Raw genomic sequence first — 16,012 nt, 5'->3', positions numbered from 1 at the left:
TAAGACAACAAAATAGATACTCCTCCTTACAAAAAAAAATCTCTTTTCACAATTCATAAAGAAACTAATTTAAATAATGTATTAAAAAAATAATGTACAATGTATTATGCAAAACTAAAAAAGACTTCAGGTCATATAAGAATATTTTTTTTTAAATCAATATTTTATTTGACCTTAAAAACAAAGAGATGCATATATAACAAATATAGAGACATAATGCCGCTGCTTACATGCACATACCAGCTAAATAAATGTGATCCATCAAATTGATTTCTATTCCCTAGCGGTTTCAAAGAGAGAGAGAGAGAGAGAGAGAGAGAGAGAGAGAGAGAGAGAGAGAGAGAGAGAGAGAGAGAGAACTAATAAGGTCATATGAGATTCTAGGAAAGCGTTGCTCTTTAGCAAACAATATATTAATTATAAATGAGCACAACATTCAATTCTTTATTTCTTTAAGCTTTACAACTTATCAGTATACCATATGTATAACATGAGGTGGTAGTGTATTTACAGGAGAACTTGTGCACGTACAGATAATAACATTTACTGCTATATATACGGGTTGAGAAAACAAAAGACTACAATTATGTAATACAGTTGTCCCTTAATAACATACTTTTTGAGATGAATTTGCCAAGATTATAGAGATCTTTAACATCGTCAGTATTAAAAAGTTGAATTAATTTAAACATACAAGGTTTTTTATAATAATATTCTTTCATGTATAATCTGCGCAATGTTCTGTATAGAGGACAAACAAATAAAAAATGGAATTCATCTTCAACACTAGTTTTGCAATGTGGACAAAATCTATTATCTCTATTTGTGTTATTATATCTACCAGTTTCACCGCCTTGTGGTTTTTTTTTTAAATACACGTACAAATCATTTCATATCTTAATTATTTAGATATACACCATTAATTGATATTTAAATTTTAAAAAAAGTCATAACACCAAGTTTTATTTTTAAATACACATCTGTGGGAAGAATGTAAAATTATATTCGTAACACTAATTCTTTTTTTTTTGAATAAGCATTCGTGAGAAGACACAAGTATCCGTGACATACGGAAAATTTGATAGATATTAGGCTATCTTAGGCCTATCAAATTGATTTCTATTCTCTAGCTGTTTGAAGGAAAATGCGACAAGCTAAATCCTTCATCAGTATAATTATAGGTTTTTTTTTAAAGAAACAAAATTTTTTATCATGATTTTTTTAATTGCTAACTTAAAACATAGATGTATATCATCATGGCTGAGATAAAGTATCATCACTTTTAGGAGATTAATATATGCAACTCCTTTAAGAATTCAATTTATATCAAAACATTTTTTTTCAGATAAGAGGATAAAATTATAAAATAAAGAAAGACATTAAACGAATGCACCAATCTGTCTTATAAAGCGTAGACGTTTACAAGACACACGATACACGCTTTAATTTTCTTTTCTTAATATTCCCTTTAATATATCAGAGTTATTCTGACTCATCATATTGATTTCTATTCTCTAGCCGTTGGAAGAAATGACAGAAAAGGAAAAATGATATCGAAAAAAACATCGTCACTTTTACGCATTTTTTTACCTCATAAGAAATAAAAAGGATAAACGCTATTCGCTTTTTATTCTTTATACTTTCTTTTTTTTATCAACTTTTTCACCCATCACATTGATTTCTATTCTCTAGCCGTTTGAAAAAATCACTGGGAAAGAATATTTCGAACAAAACGCCATTTTTATGCATTTTTAACCTCATAAGAAATAAAAAAAGATAAACACTATTAGCTTTTTCCTTTTCTATAATATATGAAACTTTTTTACCCCATCATATTGATTTTTATTCTCTAGCCGTATGTAGATTAAGCAAAGAAGGAAACTAACAAAAAGTTGTCATTTTAAAGCAAACATATGTACATGTATGTATTTAATCACATTCGAAGATGTGAACATGACTGATCAAGCTCGTTAACCCATCATATTAATTTCTATTCTCTAGCTGTTTGAAGAAACATCAAAGATGAAGATTCAAGAAAAAGAAAGATTTGCCATCCATATCAATAGTAAGACTTTGTTATTCATACATACATGTACATGCCACCTGAATATAGACTATCTTTAAAGAAAAAAAAAGTTTGATATCAAATTGAACGATCATTTTACATTAAATTACAAATGTTCTCACAGGATGCAGCTGTGTCATTCAGTCAACTAAAGGCTGACTGAAAACTGACTATAAGGTATAATTTTGGCATTCAGCCACCTTTCTCAGCTTTTCAGATAACATTTAATTGACCTGTTGACAGAACTTCATCCAGTTTGAAGCTATTTGAAGAAAAGGGCATCTTTATTAATCATCAATAAATAGTTATACCATCAAATAAATATATTTTTTAAATATTCATATTCTATATTTAATCTCATAAGATATATTTCTATAAATGTCTATATTTTTTTAAGAGGAGCCTATTTCGCCAGTTCATAGGATTAATAGGAATACAAAGAAATGGAGGCAATTAAAATTACCATGCCGTCAATACTAAATAGTTTATGTTAAACAACATTCCGTTATTTTTATTTCAAAACAATCAGTTTTACAGAATTTCATTGAATTGAATTTTGTTTATTTGACCTTTTTAAAGATAAGTTTTACCTCCAAAAGTTTGTCTCTTTTACAGTGGAGGTTTGGGCCTCAGTCGTTCCCCTTTAACCATAATATTTAATCAGACTGTAGTGCAAGAATTCAATATATGTAATCTAAAAAATTAGTTTACAATATATGTAATCTAAAAAATTAGTTTACAATATATGTAACCTAAAAAATTAGTTTACAATATATGTAATCTAAAAAAATTAGTTTACAATATATGTAACCTAAAAAATTAGTTTACAATATATGTAACCTAAAACATTAGTTTACAAAAAAGGAATGCGGAGTTTGAAGAGTCGATGGTCGCCTATAATAAAGATTAAAATATTTACTGTCATATTTTCTCACAAAATCGTATTTAGTTAATATTAAACTGAACAACATTGTAAGGAACATAACTTTTTAAATTGAAAAGAAATCACAATATCTTAAATTGCTCCAAATACAAGACAGATAAAACTTAGTTAACCAATCGTATTGATTTCTATTCTCTAGCTGTTTGAAGAAAAACCAAAGAAATACCGTATAGCTGCTGATTTTTACCAATTTTTACGAATTTCATAAATCCGTAAAAATTAAACGCGTAAATTTTCTCAGAAGTAAAAAAAACAGCGCACGTAAATTTTCTACGTATGAGAGTAATGTTCATGATCTTCAGCTCAGTCCCTGACGGCTGTACATGTAGGTATATTTGAGCGGTTTTGGTCACGTGGTGATAACAGTTCAAATCTTTCTATTCAGTCTTGAGCTTTATGTCATGTGAATAAAAGCTTTGATTTTTGAGATGGAGTTGTCTCTATTGGTTGGGAGAGAGAGAGAGAGAGAGAGAGAGAGAGAGAGAGAGAGAGAAGTTGAAATTGAGTTGTCGTACTTTTTTTCCCGGTTGAGCACATGGTGTACATCAATGAAGATACCCAGATTAATGGGAATAAGTAAAGTGTATATCACATATGAAATAATGATAAATGAATAAACACAATCATAATACATGTAATTAAGGACTCGCTAACAGAATCAAAGTACTGTAGGCTCTTTTTGGTGTGTCTTTATGCATATTGTGTAGTAAAGCTGAAAATCTCTCTCTCTCTCTCTCTCTCTCTCTCTCTCTCATGCTTTTAATGTCAGTAAAGCGCCAGAATGCATAGTCTTGTTTTTAAAGCACGTTATCAACAAGAAAGCTAAAAAAAATAGACAATTCTTTCGAATTTAAAAAAAACAAAAACAAAATGCCAGCACTTTTGACAAAGCGTGGCTCTTTGTGTAACTATTTGGTATAGCGGAAGCGGAACTTTGACGCTGTTTGGTTTTTTTGTTTTGTTTACTTTTGAAGTTGTGCTATTTATAGTTACATTGGCGATTTGCCTGCCTAGAGCCAGGACAACAGAGTCAGGCCAAAAACGATTTTCTGATTTTAATGTGTGTTAACTGTAACAAAGTCACGGTGAAATTTTCTCCCCTTTTTCCACATGTGATTTTAATTTTTACGAACATGTCCCATTCGTAAAAAAAATTACGCGTAGAAATTCAAATCGCCCTATTATATGACAAATTCGTAAACAAATCACAGCAAGAAAAATTACCCGTTATACGGTAGATTCAAGAAAAAGAACTCATATCAATTTTCAGACTTTGTTATACATACATACCACCTGAATACAGCAGAGAGTATTTTTAAAGAAAAACGTAGGTTTGAAATCAAAGTGAACGACTATTCTACATTCAATTACAAATGTTCTCACAGAATGCAGCTGTTGTAATTCAGTCAACTTAAGTCTGACTTTTGCTAATAAGATTAAAATTGTTTGTCAAGACCCAATGGATGCTTGATATAGACTGATTATAAAATTATGCAAAACGAACTCGACCGAACAAAGGAATGAGCTATGGAAATACTTACTAAATATATTTAACGACGAAAGAGAGAATGAATGTTAAAAAATAATGAATAAACTGTCAATGCTCTTCCATAGAAAAAAGTTTTAAATTCACATTGTTTTACAAAAACTACTTGTCGTTGTTTTGAAGAATAAATCCTGGCATTCCGTAAAAAAAAGTTACAATACGAAAAACCCGCACGATCACGCACGAACACGCACGGTGAAAAACGCAAACCAATTTTCCTGATACACGCACGATCCCGCACGTTACACGAACGATCACCCACGTTACACAAACTATTTAACACGATTGGCTTGTCAACAATAACGTTGTTACCACCTGTAATGATAGCACAATTCTTTGTATCTAATTGTGTTACCAAATTGGTATGTTCTATATTCCTCACAAACTTCTATCGACTAGCTATTGTAAATATTTACATTTGCAAATACGTTTCCTTATATGAATCTAAAGAATAGCGAAAACGTTCTATTCTTTATTAACGTTTTCATGACTTCACAACATCATAATACGCGCATATCACTTGTTGGTTGGATTAACAATTCTGAACGGTCTGCCTTTTTCAAATGCAAATAAAAGTAATAAACAGCATTGTTGAAAAGTTCACCGGGATATGAACTTGGTGGGTACGGGATTAAATCTTCTGATTTCAAATTTTAACTTTGATATAATTGAAAGGGTTCTACATTTTGTCAAATAGGGAAATTTTAACTTCTTAAAACATAATTCAGTGCAAAATGCAAATAAAACTGTCATTTCTTTTTATATTATGCTTCAGTTTGTTGAATCGTGGCCATATTCGAAGACCGTTAAAATAAAATTAAGGATTGAATTGGATAAAAGTTCATAAACTGTACAATCTCCGTTCATCTCCGATTACTCCCATATTAGATTTATGCGGTTTTGGTTTTTCAAATATTTGGTCTGAACAAAATGCTGTAAATGTATGGTGGATTTCTGCCATGGTAAAACAAAAGTTACAAAAACATTATATCCAAAAATGGTCTGGTGAAGTATCTGAGCCGTCAAAAGGGCAAATATACAAGATTTTTAAGAAAAATGTAGTTATCATAATTACATTAATATATTGCACATAAGCTCAGAAATATTTTTGTAAAATTTAGAATCTCATACCACCATCTCTCAGTGAAGACTGGGAGATGATACAACATTCCTTTACACCAAAGAATATGTAAACTTTGTAATCCAGGTCAAATTGCAGAAGAATTCCATTATATTCTTGAATGTAAAAAGTAATTGACGTTTTGACATAAATATCCTGATGATAAACACTGTTCAGCAACAAATACTAGGTTGTCTTTTGAACTTGTGTCTTGTACTAACGTTACAAATCTGAAAAAATATGACTGCCGTCATGAGAAAAAGGGCCCTTATCTTTTGACGTCACAATGCTCAGAAAACGACGTCAAAGTAGCGGCATTGTAAACGCGTTTTTTTATTTTCTGTTTCTATTTATTTTTCTGCGTCTGTGTTTTGTGTTTTTTTAATAACTAAAGTCTGGCCTTGTGTTCATACCGCGATTAATATTTTTTCAGTCAAATATTACATGTTGATTTAAAAAATAAACATTTCATTAATGAAATATACACATATAACGTCAATATCTACACATTTCGAACGCGTAATATTCCACACAAGTTGATGCTGAGATATAAAAAAAATGCTGCTTTTGCATCCGCTATGAAACTTAAACACTAAATTTTCCATTCTAGTGTGTGATGAAAATATGCTGTTATTGGAAAATACCCTTTTTTTTTTTCTTTTTTCTTTATTTTACATATCATCGTTGAAAACCAAAGGCCCGTCTCGCATACCCTTACTCATTGCGTATAATTGAATGCCAGACTGGTCGTGGATTTCCGATGATGATTTATGAAGTATTCTGACTAAAATTGTACAACTTTAGTTTGTATGAGCAATATATGTACGAATTATTTATAACACTGTATACTCGTTGTTGATAAGAGGGGTTGAAGGCTGAGACATACCGAATCGACAGAGCAGTATTTTTCAAATCTAACAATTATCTGCGCAGTAATTACTGTGAAACAATACAAATCAAATATTTCAAATCAAAAGTATGAAAGTTTACCTCACGGGAGACGATTCTACACCTTTAAAATCAGTCGGAAGGAACACGAGAGAAGTGAATATGTCTCAATTATAGTGCTACTTCCAAGATACAAAATAATTCTCGCATAATTCTATTAATACTAAAGAATTTGCGATGAAATTTTGAATTATTTAACGAATTAAAACGCATTTGACTAACGGATTCGAAGAGTTCGAGAAATATTTTGACAGCGTGAAAATCTACTCTGATATATCGGATTTGATTTCATGAAAAAATCAATATAAAAGTATATACCCGTACAAATTAATTTGAAATTATTTGAGCGCAACATATTTTATTTTCTTGTGCAATTTAATAACCCAAATCCACATGTTGTGTGTACTTTTTGAGCTATTTTACGTTAAAAAACCCCAGTTATAACATGTCTAAAAACTCATGGTTTTATAGGATTTTGTATGATTATATTCATCTTAAATCAGTTACGTATATGATTTAATATTAATTCCTTTATCTAAAAGAGGTTTGTAAATGCAGTCATTATACTACTATACTTTTGATTTCAACTCGTTAAAATTGGCGTTTTATAAATTAAGAATTCATGTTTTTCGATAAATATAAACACTACATGTGCGATGTTTACAATTAATAACATGCATGGACGTACAATTCATCTTCATGTTTCTCATCTTTTTTTTTTTATACAAGTAACAAATTTCAACGATACTGAAGTCAATGCTTATGTGCGTTTGTTACAATGTACAGCAATAAAAAAATCCGAGAATCGTGATATTTCTTAAAACTTCAAATTACCGTATGCAACTGTATGCACTCTATAAACGACTATTATTTAATATTTTCCATTTTTTTAAAATTGATAACCACTTGGCCGATATTTGTATTCAATGAGAGAGAGGAAGAAATTGAGAGAGAGAGAGAGAGAGAGAGAGAGAGAGAGAGAGAGAGAGAGAGAGAGAGAGATTCATTAATTCATCGTGTAACATCGATAATAAGAAAATTAAATTTAGTCAACATGTAAAAATATTACTTCTTACTGAGTATAAGCTACGTCTTTCGACACTGTACTATCGATAAGTGCCAAAAATGGACGTAAAAAGTCTTATTGAAAGTTACATGCAGTTTGGAAAAAAATGTGAATAATGCATATATATAATTAATTATTTCAACGATTATGGTTTATAAAAATCGCATCACATAAATACAACGGTACGCGTGAACTTACAAAGCGATTGAATAGAAGTGAAGATCAGCACGTGGGTGGCTTTTGTATTTTGTTGGTCTGACGTATTTTATACAGTTAATCATAGGTGTGTACGAGTATATTTAAACAATAAACATAAACAGAGAGTAACGATCAATACCGAAAAAATTAACCTAACCCGCGTTTTGTAATGTGACTATCTTTATTGCTCGCGTGTATCACCGAAGAAAGCATTTTATTGTTTATATTTACATTTTTTTTTTGATAAATTAATGAGTTGAATTGATCGTTAAAAGTAAGTAAATCAATAAATTCTTGCTAATGTACACCAGTACGTTAGATGAAAGCTGTAGCAAAAGCGTCTTATACGGGAATTTGAGTTTGGCATCATCAAGATTAATTCGTGCAATCCTTGATTTTTCTTAGGTTGCTGAAGATTTTTACCGATCGATAAACTGCATGGTTAGAACTAGACCGAGTAGATTTCAGTTTCTACACAGCTGTGAATTACTATCAATTTTCGTAAGAAATAGAGGGAATCATACTACGTGGATGTAAATTTAATATTAAAAAATTAAAATAAAGATGCCATTTTTTGTCAAAATCGCTCAAATCAACTGTCTACATTTTTGTTGTAACTTTTCAGTGAGACAGTCAAAGTCGATTTTTTTTCACCGGTAATTTTATAAGAATTAAGTGCTAATAACGTATTAAAGAGAAGGATTTAACACCATATAACTTCCGAGTTACAAAAACAGCTACTGATTTTAATCTTGCGTCAGAACTATAAAGATACTTAAGAAGTAATATCAGTAAATATGCGATAAAATTTCCGTGCAAAAGGTTGATCAAAAATAATAAATATTTCTATTTTTGAAAATAAACGTATGTATGTTATTTAACAATGCTAAAAAATTGTAGAAACATAGGCATCGAAATTGACTATCTTTATCTATGTTTGTTACATGTTTGCTTAATTGCTTCTCGGCAGCTTAAATAACTTTGATATATTTGAATGTTGGGGAGATGTTTGATATTTGTTTTCTTTAAATATCCTCTATCTTATGTTCGGGTGAAGGGGGAAGGGGGGGGGGTTATTGCATGTGGATTCATAGGAAGTGTATCCGGATCAGCTGCAGAACTTTAAACTATATCTGGACATTCAAAATGTTTTGTTCTCTTTTGTTAAAATTGTAAGAAATCTAGAATTGTAGAAAATCATTTATTAATTCTATTTCAAACAAACAAAGACGATGAAAGGAAGTATAGAATAAATTAATACAAAAGAAAATTTGACGTCCGTGACGTCGTGACGTTTTCGACCAGCTACGTTAAAGTCGTGTTAACATCTCTTACTAAAATTGTCATAAAATGCTTTAAACACACAAGATCTTAGATATCCTTGTATATTTGTATTCAGAAAGAGTTGACTAATCGGAATTGACAAAAAAGTGAAATTTTGACATTAAGGGCCCTATTCTCGTGATGGCAGTCATATGTTATTTCCTCCATAATTTTATTTCATCCTATTTTATATATATATATTATTTTTATGCCTACTTAATATTTATTTACTATATATCTATTCATTTATAAAATGTACCTCAGATTTCTGAAATATATATATATATATATATATATATATATATATATATATATATATATATATATATATATATATATATATATATATATATATATATATATAATCCAAATTGAGTAAAGTTTATCCACACAAGTATTAAATTTTAAATTATAAAAAATAACAGAAAGCCGAAGATTATAATGAAACCGGTAGAGGAATCGGCTTTCTGTTATTTTTTATTTTATATATATATATATATATATATATATATATATATATATATATATATATATATATATATATATATATATATATATATATATATATATATATATATATATATATATATAAACACAATAAAATTCACAGTGGTCGGCGAGTTATAGATAAAAAGTAAAATAAGAAAACACGAAAAACGTTCAATATACAGGAGGTATGATAGATCGGAATTATTAGCCAGTAAACATCCGGAAAAAATCCATTGATATTATTCCATTTGTACATACCTTTAATCCAAGAAATATGAACATTACGCCAATAATTCATCAGTTTAATAATATCCTCATCAACGACCAATCCACGAAAGAAATTTACAAAGATGTGAACTTCATTAACAGTAGACGTCAGCCTAAAAATCTAAAACGAATATTGTGCACTTCCCATTTTGATACTAAACACACAGTTACTAAGTGTAGAAACCCACGATGCGGGACCTGTGACCATATTACAGAGGGATCTAAGTACGACTTCAGCGGAAAAGAATTCATCGTTAAGACGGACATGTCATGTGACACTAAGAATGTTTTATATGTAATAACATGTCCAGGCTGCAACGAGTACTATGTTGGGGAAACAAGCAATCCACTTCGTGTGCGTGTGCATAAACAACACATAAACACCCCGGGATATCGACAGATACCGTTAAAACATTTGGATACTTGCGGCAATAAACAGTTTAAGATATTTCCATTTTACAAACTGTTGAGTGACAGTAACGTTCAAAGAAGAGAAAAAGAAAAACATTCCATCCGTATTTTTAAACCCAAATTGAACTGTCTGTAATAATAATGTATTGAATTGTATATTATCTACTATGTTGCATATTATATTTTTTCCGCTAAATCTAGCTATGACGTCATAATAGACATTGCCGTTCAACGTTCAAGTTTTTTTTACGTTACGTTACTACGTTACCATTATAAAGCTTCTGAAGATTTTAAAATGAAAGCACTTAAGCTATATTGAACGTTTTTTCGTGTTTTCTTATTTTACTTTATATATATATATATATATATATATATATATATATATATATATATATATATATATATATTAATATATATTATATATACTTACTGATAGACTTCACGTACATTTCATGGTTTGAGTGAATGAACTGAATTGAATTGATATTTCGATTTTAATTGTTTTTTTCACATTTATTTACGAATATACTTAATTCATGTTTCCCTCGTTTAGAATTTTCATGAACTGGCATGGACAGTAGTTGACCAGTTAACACTATTGAATAAAAAGAATTCTGTTTTAATACGATTCCATTTTATTTCAAGAAGAACAGAAATAATCGGGCATTGCGCTCTTAAATAACTAAATACAAACAAACAAAAACAAAAAACAAGCAAACAACACAAAAAAAACAAAAACAAAAAACAAAAACAACTAGACTTTTGTTGCTATAGCAACAAAAATGTCTTCCGTTCCTCATGTATCAATCTGCACATAAAAATCCATTTCACCTGTGAACAGAAAAGGGATATAGTATATACTGTAAAGGAATCCAAAGAAATTATTTCTAAGTTAAACGAAACAAAAAGTCAGTTATAATATCACGTTGAAAAAAAGTTTTTGTCATCGGACCGGAAAAGAACAAACGGAAGTGATTTAAGAAATTGAAAGAAGATATTTTAGTACATTTACCTACGGTACGTTACTTTTCATCAAATTGAGTAAAGTGTTTTAAAAAGAACTAAATTTAAAAAAAATACTTCTCTTGCTTGAACGCTTCGAGTGAGAACCGGTAGTGATGTACGACCAAATGAAACCCGTTTAACACATGTTCAATCAAATGTCCATCATCCATATATTTTCGTGTCATGATCTCTCACAGTTTCTGAGATCTTTTGGGTACTTTGTTTTTAGAAAGGAAGGCTACCTATGATATTTGAGATGTCTTACCGGAAGTAGAACTTTTTTAGTTGTTTTACCATGTGTAGATGACCTTTTGTATTTCTACAGCTAAAATGTTACTTCCATGCTAAATAATCAAAATATTTTTAAACAAATAAAATTGGAAGTACTTCCTGTGAACGTAAAAAAAATATAGTGTTAACACATGTTCATACATAATTCTATCATCCCACAAAGTTTGGTTGTTCAAGTCGTCACCATTTTTGATCTCGTCGAAATAAGGTTTTTTGTCTCGGGACAGGAAACGGACAAACGGAAGTGCTCAATGTAAATTGTATGCAATATTTGTTGTATACATGCCGTTTGTAAATTAGTCATCGAGCACACTACAAATATCAAAGGAATAAAGTTAAACTGATAAACAGCTCGATTTGTTCGAACTCTTCCTGTGTGGACCGGAAGTGACGGAAGAAAAAATGAAACCTGTTAAACACATCTTCAATCAAATGTTTATCATCCCTGAAAGTTTCGTGCTTATGTCACTTATAGTCTCTGAGATCTCGTGGGTACAAAATGTGTTTAAAAAAAAATACCTGAGATAATTGAGATATCTCACCGGAAGTAGAATTTTTTTGTTGATATAACATCGCATATATAACCTATGTATAGATTTATACTTATATATTTATTATATGGAAAAGGAACGTAATGCGTAAAGATATTCAAGTTTTTGCTGATTCTGAGATCTCGAGGGAACAAGGTTTTTTGACGCGGGACAGGAAACAGATGACCGGAAATGAATTTTTAAAAAATGAAAAAAACACCTCGAGATATTATCATTTTCAATCATCCCTAAAAATTTGAAGGAAATCTATCAAGACATCTCTGAGAAATTCTGCCGACAAAAAAGGAGAAAAAACTAGACTCTTGTTGCAAAAGCAACAAAAAGGTCTTCCGTTTTGATATACATGTATCAATTTAACTGTAAGACATTGCTTCTCTCACATAAAAAAAAAGTGGATATGATAATTATTGTGAATGATATATCCAGACGTTACTTCCAATAAAAACAACGAGAATAAAAAAGAAATAAATTTTTTAAGTACTTTCTGTGACGACCGAAAGTAACACCGAACTTAACATCAATGTTAATCATATGTACAATCACAAGTCAATTTTTCCTCAAAGTTTGGTTGTTCATGTCTCTGCCAAATCTAAGATCTCTATGAAACAATATTTTTGTCTCGGGACCGGAAACGGACAATCGGAAGTGATTAATAACAACAAAAGCCAGTATTTCTCATACATTTGCTTAGCGTACATCACTGTTTATCAGGCTAGATGAAACACCCAAGAAAGTCAGTTAAACTTGTTCAAAACATGATTTATTTGAATCCCTCCGGTGAAAACCGGAAATGACAGTTGACAAAATAAAACCCTCTAAACATATCATCAATCAAATGTCTATTATTCATGAAAGCTTCGTGTCTCAATCACTTACAGTGACAAAATTCTTGCAGGCATCAAATTTGTAAAAAGGAAAGCTACATAAAGATATTTGAGATATATCACCGGAAGTAACAGTTATTTGAATATTTAACATTATAAGGATGACACATCTAAGATTGTATACCGATATATTCATTCCATGTAAACGAAATAAATAAAGAAAAACAAAATTGTTGTATTGCTTCCGGTGATGACCGGAAGTTACGCCGAACAAAATAAAAGAGAGTAAAAAACATGTACATTAATAGGTCTATCATCCCACAAAGTTTGATTGTTCGTGTCGACACTGTTTTTGAGATCTCGTCGAAATAAGGTTTTTTTTCTCGGGACAGGAAACGGACAAACGGAAGTGCTCAATGTAAAGTGTATTGAATGTTTTTTGTATACTTGCCTTTTGAACATAATTGTTCATAGACAACCTATGCATACATTTATACTTATATATCTATTTTATGGAAAAGGAGTTTTATGCGAAAAAGGAGTTATTTTTGAAGTGCTTCCGGTGACGACCGGAAGTTACGACGAACAAAACAAAATAGTGTGAACACATCTACAGCTAAATGTTTATCATCCCACAAAGTTTGGATGTTCAAGTCTTAACCGTTTCTGAGATCTCGTTGATACAAGCTTTTTCAAGGCGGAACAGGAAACGGACAAACGGAAGTGCTCAATCTAAATTGTATTTAATATTTATTGTATACTTGCCCTTTTTTCTTCATTTCTCATCCAGCACACTACAAATATCAATGAAAAACAGTTAAACTGATAAACAGCTTTATTTGTTTGAACTCTTCCTGTGTGGACCGGAAGTGACGGAAGACAAAACGAAACCGGTTAAACACATCTTCAATCAAATGTCTATCATCCATGAAAGTTTTGTGCTTTGATCACTTATAGTTTCTGAGATCTCGTTTATACAAAATGTTTTTCAAAAAAGCTACCTGAGATATTTGAGATATCTCACCGGAAGTAGAAATTTTTTGTTGAATTAACATTGCATAGATAACCTATGCATACATTTATACTTATATACCTATTTTAAGGAAAAGGAATTTTATGCGAAAAAGTAGTTATTTTTGAAGTGCTTCCGGTGACGACCGGAAGTTATGACGAACAAAACAAAAAAGTGTAAACACATCTACAGCTATATGTTTATCATCCCTCAAAGTTTGGATGTTCAAGTCTTAACTGTTTCTGAGATCTCGTTGAAACAAGCTTTTTCAACGTGGGACAGGAAACGGACAAACGGAAGTGCTCAATCTAGATTGTATTTAAGGTATCCGATGTACAATTGAACCAGAGAGCTCGGGATTTTCCGGGATGAGCTCGGTAGATTACGGAGCTGGAAATAAATTTTCAAAAAGTTGCACTATTTTTGATCTGACCTAATAAACGATAAAGAATAAACAATTGATGCATAAAGTCAAGCAATACTTTTTTTTCTTAATTTTAAAAAGAGTTATTTTAACTTTTCCCCCTTACGGTGATTGTGACGTTGTAGCAGCTTTACGTCATTTGCCGTTGTATGACGTTATTTTTTTCCCGCGGCGCTCTTGCAATAACGTGAAGAAAAACTCCTAATATATAGAGTAAAAGTTGCAGTGCACAAGTCACGTATTTCGTCGAAAAATACTGAGTAAGTCGTTTTAATCATTGAATTCGTTGATATTGTGACTGTGCACAACTTGAATTGGGGTAGTCTGGTAATCGTACGGGCCTATTCAATTTGTTCAATTTTTTCTATACCTAATTTCATTATACATACAGAGTGTTTCGGACCCAACATTTGTATAACGGCGTATTTGCTACTAACTATTTTTAATAAGTACCATGCATACGGATTTCGTGGTTCAAATGCTTGTACACGTTTATTGTAATTATTGTGTTAAAACATATCCTTGTTATTTTCCGTAAACAAGTTAACAAGAGTCAAATAATGGAATTTCTAATCATTGATTCATTTTTTCATCGGGATTTCAAACAATTTTCTTCCCTCGCATTTCATATTACATATATGTACATGAACGGTACATTTTTTTTACTCTTTTTCAAAATCGCTGGATCTTATATCATTCAAATAATACTATAAGATACTGATTCCGATTGCTTTAAAGTCAATTCGTTTCATTTTGCTTTTTACATAAAAGAGGCGCGTCACCATCCAATGAAATCAAATACTCGAAATTTGATTGACAGGTTCAGCCAGATAGCCGATACACACATGTCCGATGCATGTTATGTGTGGTATTTGTACACAATCTTATCGTGTAAAAAATGCATGCTTACTATAACATCACAGCGTCATTTATGGTTGATTCATATTTTGTTATAACTGTGTAAAGCATGTTGATGTATTGTGCATTCCACAATTGTAGCGATACGGAAACATCGTAGTCAGACTTTATCGGCAGTCTCCATTTTAAAACTGACTTAATTTTTTTTTGAAAAAAAAATACAATTTTGAGTAAAAGATAATACAATGTATATTGTTTTCTACGAGTAAAAGGTTTGGAATGAATTCTAATAAACATTTCACACGGTTCTCGCACGCTTTGTTCGTAACGCTTTACACACCTGATGTGACCCGCAATTCACGACTTCGTTGTAGTAGTAACAATATTTTTTGTGCAAGCATTTTGCTGAATGAAAAACCTGAACAATTTAGATTTTCAATTCTAAAATTACAAGTTCTCAATCGTAAAGGAATAGAAAACCGGAAAATTACTAGTTAACGGGAATATGCGTTGGATTATAAATGCGACGGCTGACGTGGGGGGGGGGGGGGGGGGGAATCGCGTGAGTCGTCATGGTCATTGAAAAAAAAAATTCGCAAAAATAAAAAAAAAGCTATTTGGAAAGGTAATCAATTTATTTAAAAACTTTATTTTTATTAGAATATGTTGGC

The 16,012-nt window shown here is 30.8% G+C and overlaps 1 protein-coding gene across 11 annotated transcripts in view; it reads left to right on the top strand.

Moving 5' to 3' along the window:
- The first annotated feature begins 1,999 nt into the window (after positions 1-1,999).
- LOC117683412 (uncharacterized) overlaps positions 2,000-16,012 on the top strand; it is a 36,815-nt gene continuing 22,802 nt past the window's right edge. For 6 of the 11 annotated variants that reach the window (XM_066073890.1, XM_066073888.1, XM_066073894.1 and 3 more), the window contains exon 1: positions 2,001-2,065. The gene's annotated coding sequence lies outside the window, so the exon portion shown is untranslated. Of the gene's footprint in view, positions 2,066-2,189; positions 2,243-16,012 lie in introns of all 11 variants that reach the window. The other 5 variants (XM_066073889.1, XM_066073887.1, XM_066073892.1 and 2 more) reach the window with 2 other exon arrangements.

Source organism: Magallana gigas, chromosome 10 (genome assembly GCF_963853765.1).
Source record: "Magallana gigas chromosome 10, xbMagGiga1.1, whole genome shotgun sequence".
Lineage (NCBI taxonomy): Eukaryota > Metazoa > Mollusca > Bivalvia > Ostreida > Ostreidae > Magallana > Magallana gigas.
Note: the sequence above shows the minus strand (reverse complement) of the source record. Positions and strands in the feature narration are given on the sequence as shown.